The 17,055-nt window shown below is 40.8% G+C and overlaps 1 protein-coding gene across 4 annotated transcripts in view; it reads right to left on the reverse strand.

Annotated features, from left to right (window-relative positions):
* CHRM3 (cholinergic receptor muscarinic 3) overlaps nucleotides 1–17,055 on the reverse strand; it is a 289,205-nt gene that overhangs the window by 81,816 nt on the left and 190,334 nt on the right. For 3 of the 4 annotated variants that reach the window (XM_017532125.2, XM_017532124.1, XM_037739844.1), the window contains one exon: nucleotides 14,949–15,075. The exons of the other annotated variant lie outside the window; for it this stretch is intronic. The gene's annotated coding sequence lies outside the window, so the exon portion shown is untranslated. The remainder of the gene's footprint in view (nucleotides 1–14,948; nucleotides 15,076–17,055) is intronic. 4 annotated transcript variants of the gene reach the window in all.

Genomic DNA, 17,055 nt, shown 5'->3' on the forward strand with positions numbered 1-17,055 from the left:
AAAAAAAAAAAAAAAAAAGGACATGGAATTTGAAAGTAAAATTTTATAATTCCACGATACACAGTAACCATAGGACTTGATGATGGATGCCATGTATTCAATTTCTAGTTTTGTTATAAGTTGTATGATGCTAAATAATTCTTTCAGTATCTCTGAACCTCATTAATGAAACAAGGAGCAGCCCATTTCAGTACCATATGGAGCAGATTTTCAAACTATCCAGGCTGGAGATTTTGATATAGGTGTCCCCCCCACACCAGCTGAGAACCTCTTAGAATGAATGAATTCTAAGTTTCCTTCCAGATGTAAAGTTTTATTATGTAATTTAATTTTGTACAATTTCTCTCCAGGTCACTTCCTCATTCTGCCTTGTTCCCGTTTTCAGCCACTAGAGATAGGGACAACTTTCTGCGACTTTGGAAACTCTCATTTGGAGCCATCTTCCCATTGGAAAGGAAAATAAGAAACAAGTTATGCTGATGCCTTGAAAGCCGCTGTTCAGGATTCAGTTGCTGACCCCAGGTGGAAAATGAGGTAAGTCTAGTCAGCTCCTGACCCCTTGGCCAGCTGAATCTTGGAACCCAATTTTTATCTTAACTGTCAATGGATTTAGGATACCAGTCCCATAGCCTTTCAGTTTTCCAATCGTATGGGATTTGTTTTCATGGCAGAAAAACAATTTGGGGTCTGTGGCCCTAATGAAAAATAGCAAGTCAACAGGTAATAGAGCTTTACCTTCTATTTTCCCTCCTTAGAGACAGCTGAGAGCTTGTGAATCTGCACATAACAAAACTCTACAGTCAATCCACTAGATCATTGGTAGCAAACATAATTCTGTTTTACCAAAATTCAGCATGCCCCACCAAATCCCACATTCCTTTTAAATTCATCTCTAGAGCATAGCAGCTCACAGTCGCTTCTGAAACTTCATTAAATATGGTATCTAACACATGCCATATTGCTATTATTCAAGGAGAGGCTGATATCAAGAGAAAAATCCAAGTTAAGTGTGCAAAGCCTCTATCAAATTTGAAGTCGTTCTCAATTCTTACGGACCAGTGAAAAGCAACACTACATGTTCTCTCTTAATCTTTGCTCATTACTAAAGAAGACACCTCGGGTCAATTTTACAGCAGCAGAGAGTCAGGGTGTCATGTGGGTGGATGGCCTCCGAGCAATCTGCCCTGGTAGCTGAGTCTTTGTAAATGGCCTAAAATTATGACGCTTTCTCAGTGTTTGCTGCTGCTCACACGTGCACCATGAATCAAGGAACAATCACTTCATATGCCAGGGTGTCAGCAATGAATATTAATCACAAAGAAATGGAACAAACAGTGACGGTGCTCAGTTTTTCAAATACCATACTACACACTGAAACCATCTTAGAAATTCTGGAGAGAAAACACCATGGTAACCTTTTTTCTTATGTTAACTGACGATATTCAAGTTATCGAAAGAGTATAGAAATTCAAAAATGATATCTCTATTGTCCTAAATATTTCATTTGATTTGGTTTTTAAAATGAGACCTTTAAAACATTTTATCTCAGAACAAGGGCCAGTTTTGTGCAGTAACAGTTCTAAATTGAACTTCCTGCCATACGTCAATGGTGTGCACTGCGGCTGCCTACGCCTTTTCCTCCAGGGCAGTAGACAGCATTTTGACACTAATGGTCATCTTCTTGCTCACAGAATTGAATTTTTTGTATATATTATCTGTCACTTCCTTCCAAATATCAGTTTATTAGGAGTTAAACTGGAATTGCAGAACAAGATTGCTTCTTTGGGCATTATTAAGAATACAAAATCAATGCCCTGTGAAGTATATGCAGGCTGCAGGCCAGTGATTAGCTTTTAAATGAGTTATGGGGCATAGAAATGAGGTTAATGGGGTTAGCACTCTAATTTACACAGTGTCCTAAGGTAATTGACGTCTTAATATATTTAATGGGATGTAAAAAAGTCCCCAACCAAAGTAAACTTATACTTTTCTAAATGCACACATGATGTACACATCCAGGTAAATTTACAGACAACTTTCTGGAGGGATATATCCAAAATTGATGAATGTGGTCAGCTCTGGGGAAGAGTGAGATTGAGTGCTGGTCAACAGAGAATGTTAGTTCCATCTCTGTTATTTACAGTTTCTAGAATAAAAGTGTATGCATGCATTATCATTTAGATGAATAATAAATACATTAATAAAAAATTGTATTGACAACTCAAAAACCGAGGCCTTGGCTGGATGCAGTCTCTGCCAGGGAATGGTGTTCTTCCTTGCCTGCTGGGAGAAGAACCTAGCCTGGGTCCGTCTTCCTTTCTTTTCTTCACTTCTACTCCAACTCAGTGCTTCACGCAAAAACAAGTCTCCCTTTCCCCGCTACCACTGAATGTAACAGCAAACGTCCCAAAGCATTTATGGTACTGGTTGGTCTTTTCCTATCCACTCTCCCCTTTCCTCTTTCTGTATAAAGGAAGGATATAAATAAGTGGACTCTTGACCTTGACTATATTAAAACAATGAAACCATGAGGAAGATAAATGGTGCTGTTGCCCCTAAGCATCATGGTCTGACGTGGAATCTTTAACCACAAACATTTGTCTCTGATCAAATCCTTCCTTTCTGCCTAACGTCTTCCACGGATTCCCATAATCCAGAATTAAGTTGAAGCTCCCTTGCCTGGTACTGTGTGACTCTAAGTTACTATTCCAACCTATGTCCCATACTTTCATTTATAGACCCCAGAGTGCATTCCGAAAGCCCAACAGAGATCTGTCCCACTAAAACTTAAAAGATGAGGTTGATCAGAATGCAGAACCACTGTGGTGAATTATATGTCCTAATTGCATGCACTCTATAACAACACACTATTGAATCGTCTCAATTATCTTCAATGGTGATATAGATCTTGAGGCAGTGAAAGTAGCTTTGAATTATGAGCTATAAGACCTACCCGAGTTTCAGTCCCAACACGATTTAGGGCAAATTCATTAGCCCTGATATTCTTATTTGCCACAGGGAAAATAATATCTACCTTGTCTATCTGATGGAGTCATTTGGAGAAACAAGTATTTTGAAAATGCCCCGAAGGGCCAATCAGATGGAAGAAGATACATATTTTGCATCCTGTGTATTTGAGGGTGAGTATGATGCTCCCTTCTTTTTACCTGTCTTCGTAGAAAACCTGTCCCCATCCATGCTTAAATTTTCTAGATGGTGTGATGCTTTGTTTAACATCTTCCTTAATCTATTTTAAATTTTCTTGATTCTTCGCTGAGTATATAAAAGCGTACCCATCTGCATTTTCCAGAAGTATCAGTTTCCCAGGGAAGCACTTTAAAATTTTTGCAATAAGAGCTTTCTTTTCTTTATGTATTCTAATGTTTTACACATCGAAGGGTCCATGATATTTTACAGGGCTTGCTGTTAGTAGTACAATGAGAATTATGTACGGGGACCCTGGTCATTTTATGGGAAATTCCCCAGGTCTGAAGGGAGAAGATGCCAAGTCTACTTTATCACCAAACAGCTTTGTGACCAGATCACAAGTCACCTAACCTCCTTGAGCATGGGTCTCATTGCCTATACAATAGGATAAACTTTGTAGGTTTGTGGTAAGGAACATAAGATCATTTGCATACAAAATATGGTGTGGCAATTTTAATGAGTTTTATGAATGCAAAGGAGGAATGAGAGAAGGAATGTGTTTGCCATGTGTTGTTTGACAATTACAGCCACCAAGATACCTATATATTGTAGAGTTGTCCAAGACTGCATGAAAACAGATGGTGTTTGTGGTGTAGGATGGAGTCTTTCACCGCAAACATTTGTCTCTGATCAAATCATGCCTTTCTGCCCAAACACCTTCCATGGATTCCCATAGCCTAGAATGAAGTTGAAGTTCTGTTGCCTGGTATTATATGACTCAAAGTTACTATTCCAACCTATATCCCATACTTTCATGGCTAGATCCCATTCTTTAGTCAAAATAAACTGCTTCCCATTAACCAAATATTCCCTGGAACTTCTTCTGGCACTTCTTATCCACCACTTAGAATGTTATCTCCCATTTTTACATGTCCTGACCTTTACAGTTCAATCCATATATACTTTCCCTCATGATCTTTCTCTGAGTCTTACTTTCTGTAGTGCTCTCTCTCCTTGTGCAAATTCCATAGAGTGTTTTTGTTTTACTGTTTCTGCCTTTTAGTATTGTTTTCTATGCACATGATTTATCTTCTCAACTACAATGTAAACTTTTGAGGGTAGAACTCTTACCTGTTTCAGCTTAATAAGGGTGCACTGAAGAAAAACTCAGTGAATGGGTAAGGAATGAATGGATGAGAGAGACTCTTCCTATTTGATGCCCAAATAGGAGGGCATCAAACTCTAACTCTCTTTAGGAGACTGGCGATTTGAGATAAACAAGTAAAGTCAGCCATATGTAAAATTCTGAAGGAGACTTGTCTCGAAGTGATTATCTACTTATGTAGTTAAGTATTTAAGCAGAAAGATATTTTGCTGGAATTCAAGTTCACCACTCTTAGGCTATGCTTACTGCTGTGCTTCACCTTAAGTTATGTAGAGTCCAACTTAAAACGTGTAGCACATATTGTAATCATGAAGTTTCTGGAATTGATGTCTGTTATCAAAATGTCTGTCAGGGTTTACAGCTTATAAAGGATAGCAGGGGTGAGAGAAGGAAGAGGTGAAGACTTGTACCTGATCCCTGCCTCCGAGTCCTTCCCAGCTCAAAGGCAACTGGTAATGTCAGGAACAAAAAGATCTGGACACAAAAAGTTGGATTTGATGATTTCTACAGATTCATTTTCCTTTTGTGATCCTAGACCCTTGGATATTCCTTTTGCACTCTTGATCTATCAATCATGAAGGATGTGTCAAATGTTTCACTCTATTGGCTCTAAACTCTTCAAAGGACAAGCGCGGAAATGAAAGAAAAGACATGGTCTCCCTGCCTCATACATCATGAGAAGCAGCAGTTTCCCAAGTCACGGTTTAGCTAGCCTTTCCGTGAGTGATCCATGGAGCACAAAACCAAAATGTTGCTTTTCTTTTCTGCTTGCAACCATGTTTAATATACATTACTGACAGAAGGAAATGATGCTGTCCCCATACCTGCCTCTCCCCTCCACCCATCTTATACATGAAGAAACCTTCCTTGTGTTACTAATTCCTGCACACATTGACCGTGGTCTAGGAACCTACAAGGGTCTGCTCTTGGGTGAAAAGGAGGTTCGAGGTTTGTGTACGGGGATGGTGGAATCAGCTTGGCTTCCACACTTCTAGCAGAGCATACTGTTATTAAAGGACAGAAGGACTTCTATTGCAGCTCCACAACCAAGAAAAATACTGGAATAGCAATAACATAATCACAGGGTTTCTTGTATTTTTATCAATTGAAATTTATTTATATTCTGCCTGTTAAAAAAAAACACAGAAAAAATGATTTGATATGGCTCCATTCAGCAAACATGATGCCAGGTTCCGATGCTTAATTATGTAACAGAATGGAGAAAAACACACCTCCTCTGAAGCTACACCTTCTCAGTCTGAGGATAAGACTTTTTTTTTTTGAAATAGCTGTGAGAGACAGGACTCAAGCGACTGGCATTTCCTGCTAGTTCTGAAATGTTCCTATTTTTCACTGGTGGACTGCTGGCTGGGGAACTGGTCACTACACTTTGTCAAGATGAAGCCCGTACACCCCTCAGCTGAAACAAGAGGTCACACTAGGTGATTGGCTGGAATCTGCAGCCAGCTGCATCCCCATCAAATGCCATCCATGCCTGTGCACACATAGCGTGGATCTTTTCTTTTCTACAAATGTATCTCCATCAACTCAAAAGAAGTGTCAGGGACATGGTGCAATGTTGGTGATTTGGATCCCTGACGCTTATTAGTTTGACATTGAGTCCCCCACGCCTACTTCCACTCAATTTGTTAAAACATGAAATGCAGTAATTCAGGTCCATGTTCATTGATCCTTCTGAATCAGCAGGCTTCTAAATTTTTAACTCTGTCCTATGGAAAGGAAATATACACCGAGCAACAAATTTCATGTGTTACTACCTCACTCCATGGGAGCTACTCAGATGTCTTCTGTTCTGTACTATCCAAAATAAATACAAATGTTCTTCCTAATGCACTAAGTTGATTTCATGACTTGAAATTTGAAAACCATTGTTTAAAACTCTAAAGGCTTTGAGGTCGAACACGAAGCCTTATCAGTCTCTGTCTCTTAGAGTACCTTTGCCCATAGAAGAAAGTCAAGAAATGTGAAATAATTATTTTCTAAGTGAAGAAAAAATAATCTGTTGAACAGCATTGCCCAAACAATCTTTTTCCTCCCCTATTTGTGTTGCAGTTGTGCAGAGAACATAGTGGGCACTCATCAGTTGCTTACGGAAGGATTACAGAAATCTATAAAAGCTTCATGCTAGGCTGGGCATGGTGGCTCATGCCTGTAATTCCAGCACTTTGAGAGGCTGAGGCAGGCGAATCACAAGGTCAGGAGTCCGAGACCAGCCCGGCCAATATGGTGAAACCCCATCTCTACTAAACATACAAAAATTAGCCAGGCATGCTGGCAGGTGCCTGTAGTTCCAGCTACTCGGGAGGCTGAAGCAGGAGAATTGCTTGAACCCGGGACGTGGAGGTTGCAGTGAGCTGCGATCGTGCCACTGCACTCCAGCCTGGGTGACAGAGTGAGTCTCCATCTCAAAAATAAAAAAATAAGATTCATGCTTAGTGTCTTCATTGAAGGAAGGAGTAAGAAAAGGGAAAAGAAAAGAAGAATGGCAGAGCCAGCTCCGTTCATCTTCAAACAAAAGATATAAAAATCATGCTGGCACAGAGGATCTGGAAAGACTGAAGGTCTTCCCAGTCTCTTGTGGGCCAGCGAGACCTCTGTGTGATTTGTAATTTAATTGTTTTGCTAGACAGAACACTGCTATAGGGGGAAACATGTTTAAATCACAACGGCAATTTAAGGTAGAACATGATTTGTCCCTCCAGCCCCATTACCGGAATCGTCAGTAAACTGATCCTCTAAAATCTCCAAGTAATGAAAATGAATCGCTCAGCCTTGAACCAAAAGCTCACTCATATTCTATTTGCTTTTCCTGTACCGCTGAGTTTAGACATACAACCAAGTATATGCGTTAAACTTAAGCCTCAATATAGACATGTGAAGAACATTTCCCTAAGAAAATATATTCAAGTTGTACCCAGTGAGTATCATTGAGAACCTAGTTACATTGAGTGTGGTACTAGATTGTGGGGCAGAAAACAGTGAAATCTGAACAGTGCTCAGTCTAGTTAGTGGAGGCAGCCACATGCACAGTAAGCCATGCTTCTGTATTTCAAGGGTCGCACTGTAGGTCTGAGCAAGAAGCCATGAATACTCAGACAGCTACGCTTTCTGCCTTCAGGGGAGGTGACGACTGGGCAGGTCTTTGAAGACTGAGTGGGATTCACCTAAAGTAGAGGATAAAGAGCATTTGGATAAGTGGGGACTGTATCAACTCGGCTGTCAGGAGCAGGTAAGTGCAGAATGCTTTGGGGATTGCTTAGTGGGTGGGTATTTTTATTGCCTAAAGGTCTACGGTGCAGGGAGAGAGGGAATAAGTTGTCAACTTAATTGATACTAAGTTGACAAAAAACATGAGTATTATGGTGTGGAGCTGCATATTTACTGAACATTTAAACATGTACTACTTTGTTTTTTCTCTCGTTGTTGAATGTGTTGCAAATTTTGTCCTCCCCAGTGTGTGTGTGTGTGTTGTGTCTGTGATGTGGAATTATGCAACCAGAAGGGGACTGAGGTTATTTGTCACCAAGCCACTGATTTTATACATGCAGAAGCAGACGCGTAAGTCATTTAGTTAAAAGGGTCTTTTCCCAGGGATTGGAGAGCACTCAGCTATGTATCTATTTGCATACAGATAGAAAGTCATCTTCCTGCTGCTCTTGTATAGACTGGCTCTTCGTCAAGAAGAAAAACAGCTCACTGTTGATTTAAATTGAGCAGGAAGGAAGTGCAGGAGCAGTTGGGTGTACCCGATAATCTCACTATTCAGGACAGAAGGACACAAAGGAGTATGGTATAAAGGTAGCTTTGATTTGGACACTTCCCAAGGGAGCTGAGCTCCAAAAGTACCAGAAGGACTTGGTAATGAGGCAATTTTATGCTGAAGTAATCCCAAGCCAGAGCCTTCAGACCCCACCAGGGCATCTGCCACACTCAGTTATCAAAGGAAGCTTGTCCCCTCCTGCGGGGTGCGGTAATAAAAAAGTTCTCCTCAGCCTGGCACGTGGGAATTCCTCTGCTGGTCACAATGAGGTTTTGGTTCTTCACCACTGTACTTTCTTAATAAACTTACTTTTGCTTTGCACTGTGAACTCACCCTGAATTCCTCCTTACATGAGATCCAGGACCGCTCTCTTGAGGCCTGGATCAGGACCCCTTTCCACTAACAGTTTCTCTATTGCTAAGGAAGGCTAGGAGGCTTTGGTAGAGGCCAAAGTCCCCTGAGAACCCCCGAGTCTGAGAGTACTAGCCTCCTTTGTTGAGTCCTGGTTTTGGCCTCCACTGAAATGTAGTGTGAAGGCCAAAGGACAAGATGTGTGACCCAGAAAGACGCTCCTCTGGAAGTCACCCCCAGGAGGAGTTTGAGAAACTCTTCCTCTGACCTGGTTCTTTCCTTGGTTTCCATGGACATCAAGCCTGAGTCTAGATTCGATTCATCCTGGTTGTAGGACAAAGCCAGCATTTCCTTGCATGAGCAGTCAAGGAGATTGCTTGGAAACATCCTATCCCAAGCAGGGAAAGAGGAAGTGTATAAAGTTGATGCAAGGAACAAGCCTCACTTCTAAGGGAAGTGACCAAGTTATTTTCACTTCTGGTCCAGCCTGGGTCCATACATACAACAAGGGAGGTAGACAACAAATTCAAGTCAGTACTGAAGTTGAGCTTCATTAAAGTGTCTGTGAGGACTGAGACACAAGGCTTTGTAGCTTATGAAATCTGCACAATGGGCCCAGAGGTGGTTTCGTCAGAGGTGTTCGAACCAAAGCAACTCCATCTTGAGTGAGGGCTAGGACAAGTAGGGCTGGGACTTGATGGGCTGTATTCCTAGAAAGTTAGCTATTGCTACCCTGCAGATGTTTACGGTGAAGGAAACGGGTTGATAACATTTACTAAACAGACCCAGACTTAGGAGTGTCCTGATACCCCAATATCTTGAGAACAGAAGCATTCCTACTTTTGCTCTAAAGATAACAATATCGATATGTGCAAAACATAGTAATTAAGAAAATTAATCCTTCATCACAAACCCACGTATCGCAGCACGTCTCCCCATGATCTTTCTTTCTTTTTCAGATGGAGTCTCCCTCTGTAGCCCAGGCTGGAGTGCAGTGGTGCGATCTTGGCTTAATGTAACCTCCACCCCCCAGGCCCCAGTTCAGGCAATTCTCCTCCCTCAGCCTCCGGAGTAGTTGGAATTATAGGCATGCACTACCATGCCCAGCTAAATTTTGTATCTTTAGAAGAGATGGGGTTTCACCATGTTGGCCAGCTGGTCTTGAACTCCTGACCTCATGATCCACCTGCCTCAGCCTCCCAAAGTGCTGGGATTTCAGGTGTGAGCCACTGCTCCTGGCCCATGATCTTTTTTTATCCTGTATAGAAACAAGTATTGTACCTGGGAGGAACGTGTTCTTCCTCTTACTTTCGGGAATGCGTTATTCTGTCTGTGGAGTAGCTGTTCTTTCACCACTGTACTTTCTTAATAAACTTACTTTTGCTTTGCACTGTGGACTCGTTACGTGAGATCCAAGACCCCTCTCTTGAGGCCTGGATCAGGACCCCTTTCTGCTAACAGTTTCTCTATTGCTAAGGAAGGCTAGGAGGGCTTCTTAGCATGTTCAAGTAAGGAATGACTCCAGTGGAGGCTGCCTCCATTTCTAAGAATGAAGACAAGCACTAGGGATTTTGCTAAGAAAGTCATTCAAAATGGAACAATTTGCCATGGAAATATAGATGTGCTTAATGCCAGCACCGGACTCCAATTTGCTTTCTGCATACTGTGGCAGCTTTTTTTTTTTCTCAGTTTGCTGAAATTATAAAGGAAGAACAAAAATATGACAAGAGGTAACTGGCTGGCTACGAACCCATGAAAAAGCAGGACTTCCTCCAGAAGTCAGGGGGCTGGCTGAGCAATGGAGGAACCATGCAGAAAAATGCAGCTGCTTCCTCTCAAGCAATTTTACTGTAAAACATTCAGTGACAGCTTCTGTCCCAGACCACAGGCAGGTAGAGTTAATTACTTTCTTCATTTCCATAAAGGTCATAAACCAAAAAATAAGCATGACTACTGAGGCAGAAGTGTGATGGACTTTCAGTAAATACACAGAGAAAACACATCACATAAAGCATGCAAATGCCTGTTCGCCTTTTGGGAAGGATGCTTCTAGGAGGAAAATAATAATTTTTAACTGCTTAAAAGCCTTACTGCCTAATTCCCGATAAAACACAAACATATTGGCTTTTATCTGTATAACACCTGATTTCATGGCCAGGACAATTAGCCAATGGTGTTCCAGGATGCTATTGGCCAAAGACCCTTCTCTTTCATGTGGCACTTAGATGTCTGGGTCAGGCACCCCCAGGCCGGCCATTTGCAACTGAACTTCTGATTTAATTTCCAGAGGATAGATATTTGCCAGGCTACCCTTGAAATGATAAACTATCTCTTTTCTTAAGACTCTCAACAGTGCCATCAGTCTGATATTCTTCCTATAACCACAGACAAAATTAGAGGATGAGTTCTCATTTTTCTACTTATGTCTGTTAAAATGGCCAGAACACTTAGCATGATAGGGTCTGAAATAGAAAGGTATTAAACAAGTCAAGGAAAACTGGTTCCTTACAGTATTCTGATGCTGTGTTCCCTGAATCAATCAAGAGGGCATTGGCAAGGCCCTTGGCAGACAGGGCTTTGAGGAAGGCTCACCAGCTGGCCGCTCTCCTGTTCTGTCCAGGCTGGTGGGGGAGGCCACCAGGAGCTTCCTCTGATGTTCCTACATCAAAGGATTATAGATGGAATGAAGACCTTAGAAACCATCTCGTTCAATATCTTCCATTTATAGAAAATGGAGAGGAAAAATGACTGAGTCGGCACCTCCTGACTGGTGAGGGTGCATTCGGGTTGGCCCTGTGTCCTTACGCCCTGGCAATGCTGTTTTTACCTCTTGGTGACATGTGACAAAGCAGTCAATAATAACGAAATGTTATATGGCACTGCCCTTTCTTAAATGTACTTTTAAAATATAAAGCCACATTAAAAAAAAATCACAAAGAAAGCCGATTTTGAAAATCTCGGGAAGCTTCCACCCCCTCAGCCCAGTGATACTTAATGTTCTGAAGTTAGGACTGAGTAATCACCAGTCAAAACTATGGTTGTTTCAGGGGGGTGAGAGGCTGTAGGTTGGTCCTGCAGAGACTGGGCATGGGAGCCTAGCCGTGGTCACAGCTCAGGAACATCATCCGTCCTCTTTGCTCACAGGGACAATGTCACCATTGATGGCCCTGTTTCTTGTAAGCAACTCTTATCCATGCATGTTCCACAGACATTTCATTTCTGAATTCTGAATGTATCATGTCAAATTTCACATACACCGCTTTAAGTCACACATATTTTGACTGAGGGTGGAGAGGCAAAGAATGTAGTATTAGGCTGGGCACGGTGGCTCACGCCTGTAATCCCAGCACTTTGGGAGGCCGAGGCAGGCAGATTGCCTGAGCTCAGGAGTTTGAGACCAGCCTGGGCAATACGGTCAAACCCCATCTTTACTAAAATACAAAAAATTAGCCAGTTGTGGTGGTGTGCACCTGTAGTCCCAGCTACTCAGGAAGCTGAGGCAGGAGAATTGCAAGAACCTGGGAGGTGGAGGTTGCAGTGAGCTGAGATCACGCCACTGCACTCCAGCCTGGGCAACAGAGCAAGACTCTGTCTCAAAAAAAAAAAAAAAAAGAATGTAATATTAATATATCTTATAGCACTTTGCGTGTCTTACCTCCTTTAATCCTAACAGCAACCTAAGTTCACTTAATCCTAAGTGAACAGGGCAGGATTAACCAAGAATCTTTCCGATGTGAAAATCCATGGTGTTTTAAAAACGCACATTTCACAAACAGTCCATCTTAAATGACAGTTCCAGGGCCCAGGAATCATTCTGCCATTAAAAAGAATTCCTTGAAATAATTGCGGAGATTTCAAATACCGAGTATTTTTCAAATTCTTCAAAAGTAGAGGTAGGTACAGTATTAGAGATAAAAAATAATAATTATCAGGAGGTCTTATTTGGTGTTTCTATGTGTCAGGCAATGTTCTAAGTGCTTATTGGACATTAACTCATTTGATTATCCTAGCAATTCTGAGGCTCTGACGGAAATACTACTGTTCCTTCCATTTTAGAGATAGAGAAACTGAGCACAGAGAGGGTGAGTAATTTTTCCAACGTCACACAGTAAGCGGCAGAGCTGGGGTTCACATCAAGATGGTCTGCCTCTGAGACCCTGCGTTAGCCACTCTGCTGTGCTCTCTGTCCTAGCCCTCCCCAACCTGAAGACCACGAGTCAAATAATTTTTAGTAAGGCCGTTATAAAATGAAACACTGAAGATTGATATATTAAAATTTATCTGAAAATACATGCTTTTTTGATATGGAAAGTAAAATACAGTAACAAACAGCATGTGTTTTACAACCCTCAAGTTGCTGGAATAATCCTTGATCTCAATGAAAACCAAGCTAATGAACCTAAAAAATTTAAAATTTCTTTTCTTTTTTTTTTTTTTTTAAATCAGTCCTTGTAGCCAATTGAACTAATTCCTTCCCAGTCCCAGCGGGCTATACCAACTGGGAAAGCCTTTGATCAAACTGACATCAATACTATGGCTTTCGATAGGAGAGGCACAGACTTGCAAAGTTAGCAGGTTTTTCTTACTTTATAATTGAGGAAACTGAAGCTCAGAAGGGCCAACATTCCCATTGTTGGAATCAGACTTAGAATTGTCAGTTGTACTCATATATACAGTTAAACCATCCACTTCACCACAGAGATTCATTAACTTCACTCTGCTTTAATCACAGAGATGGAATGAAATTTAAACAAAGCAAAAGCAGTAACAGCAACAAAAGCAGGATCAAGGACATTTCAAGAAAGCAAGTGTCTGCACACCTGCTGCAGATCACACACAGCCGCATCTAGCCCCTAGTACATCCCATCCATCAGCAGGTCTCTTTGGCTTTCCTTTAAATTTGCCCAGAATTTTAGTTCAAGACATGACCATTTCCTGAAAGTCTCTTAAGTGATCTCCTTTGTTTATCTCAGACCTCCTCCCATCTGCTCTCCACACAGCAGGCAGAACGACACTTCCAAAACGTCACTCAGATCACATCACTCCTTAGCACAGGACCCCTCTGATAGCCTCCATTTTTCTCAGAGCAAAATCTGCATTGATATCCTGGCTCCCAGCGGCCTTCCCCATCACCTCTCACACTCCTCCGCCCTTGCACAGTGCTCTCTGTCCACACTGCATCTATGCTGTTCCTGGAATACTTCAAACATGCTCCCACCTCAGGCTCCTGCACCTCCTCGTTTGTCTTCATTAACCTGGTCCCTTCCCAGGGAGCACCCTCACTTCAACCAGTTCTTTGCTGAAATGTTATGATATTAGACTGTCCCTCCCTGAATATACTATATAAGCCATCTTAAACATGCTCTAGCCTTTGTCACCATTTTTCTTCATGGCAGTTATTGTCCCATGACATTGTGTGTGTGTATAAGTGTGTGTACATATACACCTGTGTGTATCTATGTGTGTGTACATATATAAAGGTGTATATCTATCTATATGTGTATATATCTATGTGTAGGTATACCCACGTGTATATTTATGCTTGTGTATCTATGGGGTGTATTTATGAATGTATCTATGTGTGTGTACATATATACAGGTGTATATATATCCATTTGTGTATGTATCTATGTGTATGTATACTCACATGTATATTTATGTGTGTGTGTCTATGTATGTATGTGTCTATATGTGTGAATATCCGTGTATGTGTATCTCTGTGTGTCGCCATGTGTGTATTTATGTATGTGTGTATTTGTGTGTGTGTAGTCATTTCTCCTAATAGAAATATAATCTCAAAGGGAGCAGGAGCTGTGTTTACTTCACCATTGCATCCCGTGTGTCTAGAACACAGTAGGTGTTAAATATCTGTTGAAGGATAAATAATTTATGATCAGAGCAGAAATCTGAAACACAAAGTTAAATTATCTCCCATGTTAGAAAAAAGAATGTAAATAATTACATGCTGCACTTTAGAATGATGCTTTCATTTAAAATACATTAAAGTTGTTCTAGGGTTTAATACTTAGATACTGTAAAAATTTTTGCACTTCAATATGACTTACTGCCTTGAATGAATTCATGAACAGGTAAGGTTTTATTGCTGGGTGGCAACTATGTTGAATTTCTTTTCATGGGTTAGATTTGCATTTATAAGATTTTTAAATTCTCTGTGCATTGTAAAATATATGATGCTCATGAAGCTTATACGATCACGTAGCCAAAGTAACATGAGGAATAGGTAACAGTTAGTGAAACATGCTATTTCTGGCACTAGTCTAGACCTTTCACCCACCCTATGTTATCTAATTTTCAAGAAGCCTGTGAGGTAGGTGAACTATCATTACCTTCAACATATAAATGAGGAAACTGAGAAACACAGAGTTAAAATATCCTAATCGAGGTCACACATCAACAGTGGCCAGAATACAAAAAGGCAGTTTGTCCATTCTTCTATTCAGCCATCCATTTTTTTAATTAAAAAAACACCTCTTGTGTACTTACAATCTACCAGGAACTGAGTTATGTAACAAGGATGCAAAACAGGGATGCAATCTCTACGGTCATGATGATCCCGGCATAGGACAGAGGAGTGGACCAGCTGTCAGGCTGCCCAAGCTACCAGCTCCACCTGGGGAGACAGAAACCAGGCAGGGAGTCAGTTCCTTCTCCCACTTTGGAGTCCTGTTTCAATGGTGGAGTCATTAAGCATCACAGAATGATCCAAATTCTCTGTTTTCCCTCCCTAGAGTCTTCAACTGAAGTCATAAAAGAAAGGGGCTATTTCAGTCCTAAGTTACCTAAGCGTTAATGTTTGGTTCTGTGGGTGGCCTTGAATTTGTAACTCTGCAGCGTGCCACTCTTGCTTCACTTCATCCAGGTTTTTCTTGACATCTGAAGAGGCAGTATCTCTAGGGAGTGTATTTTTGTATTTCTCCATATGTTGCTTTTTGTCCCCTCACATATATTGCCAATAAGACTTGTGAGTTCCACCACAGGCCAGCTCTGCAACTTATGTTTAGTGTTGGCCTGGAAAGAAATATTATTATTTTCATTGATTCATGTCTTTTCCTCTATTGTAGAAATGATATTTTCTTGCATTTTCCCTCAACAGACTGAGGCATTTTCTTCCATCTTATTTTATCCATATTTCGTACATTGCTCATAGGTTTTTCTCATTCAGGATTATATTTGCTTCTACCTTTTATCAAAAATCTATTTAACAAAGTGCCCTCCCTCCACGTTAATCCTGTAGCTTTTCTTTTGGTTGCTTTTCCTGATACTTTTCATTTTTCCATTCCTGTAGATTAAGGTCATTTTCTGCATATTTGGTTCCTTGCCACAGTCCTCTCCTTCACATCTGGCTACATTGACCTTGGTTTCATCCAGAACATGACTACCACATACTACTGAAACCAGAGGTGCGCTGATGCTGGAGAACTTTTCCTCTTTTTTCTTTCTCTTTCTCTCAGATAGTCACTGTACACTCATATTCAAGTATGCCTATGGAGCACATTTACACTCATCTAACGTTTTCTATGTTTAGAGAATAAATGGCAACAAGGACTATAAGACAGCAAAATGTGGCATCTCTTCAATTCCTTACAACCAAATGGGGAAGAGGAGGATGAGCATACGTGATTTTAAAAAAACATTTAAAAAATTGTAGTAAAATACATGTAACATAACATTCACCACGTTAACCATTAAGTGTCAAATTCAGTGGCATTAACTATATTCACAATGATATACATCCTTCTCTAGAATATTTTTCATCTTGCAGAATTGAAACTCTTTACCCATTAAACAGTAACTACTCCTTTTCCCTCTCCCAAGTTCCCAGCAATCAGCATTCTATTTTTGGACTCTACAAATTCCACTACTCTATGTTCCTCGTGAAAATGGTATCATATAGTATTTGTCATTTTGTGACTGGCTTATTCACTTAGCATAATGTCCTCAAGGTTCATCTATGTTGTTGCATGTATCAGAATTTCCTTCCGGGACAGGTGCAGTGTTTCATACCTGTAATCCCTGCACTTTGGGAGATCGAAGCAAGAGGATCACTTTAGCCCGGGAGTTCAAGGCTGCAGTGAGCTATGATTGCACTACTGCACTCCATCCTGGGAAAAAAATGCAAGACCCTGTCTCAAAATTTTTTTCCCCTCCTTTTAAAGACTGAATGATATTCCATTGTATGTGTATATTAAATTTTACATATTTATTTGTCCATTGATGGACACTTTTGCTTCTGTCTTTTGGTTATTGTGAATAATGCTGCTATGAACGTGGGCATACCAATATCTGTTCAGATCATGAGTAATTCTAAAGCTCAAAGTCACAGAATGATAATAACATACATACACCATGAGAACTTATAGCCATATAGCAGTGCTAAGTGTACTGTGAGGATCGCTGAAGTCAAGTGAGAACTTCATAGAAGAAGGAATTTTTGAGCAGCACTTTCAAGGTACCATGAGATAAGATTTGAAGGCAAAGAGAGAGGGAGGGCACTTGGCATATTTGTACTGTGCATATAAAAATCACAAAAGTTGAGAAATAAATGATGTAGAGAGTGGAGCAGGGATGGATGTTCTCTAGGCTAGATTAG

Source organism: Cebus imitator, unplaced genomic scaffold (genome assembly GCF_001604975.1).
Source record: "Cebus imitator isolate Cc_AM_T3 unplaced genomic scaffold, Cebus_imitator-1.0 Scaffold75, whole genome shotgun sequence".
In the NCBI taxonomy this organism is placed as follows: Eukaryota; Metazoa; Chordata; class Mammalia; order Primates; family Cebidae; genus Cebus; species Cebus imitator.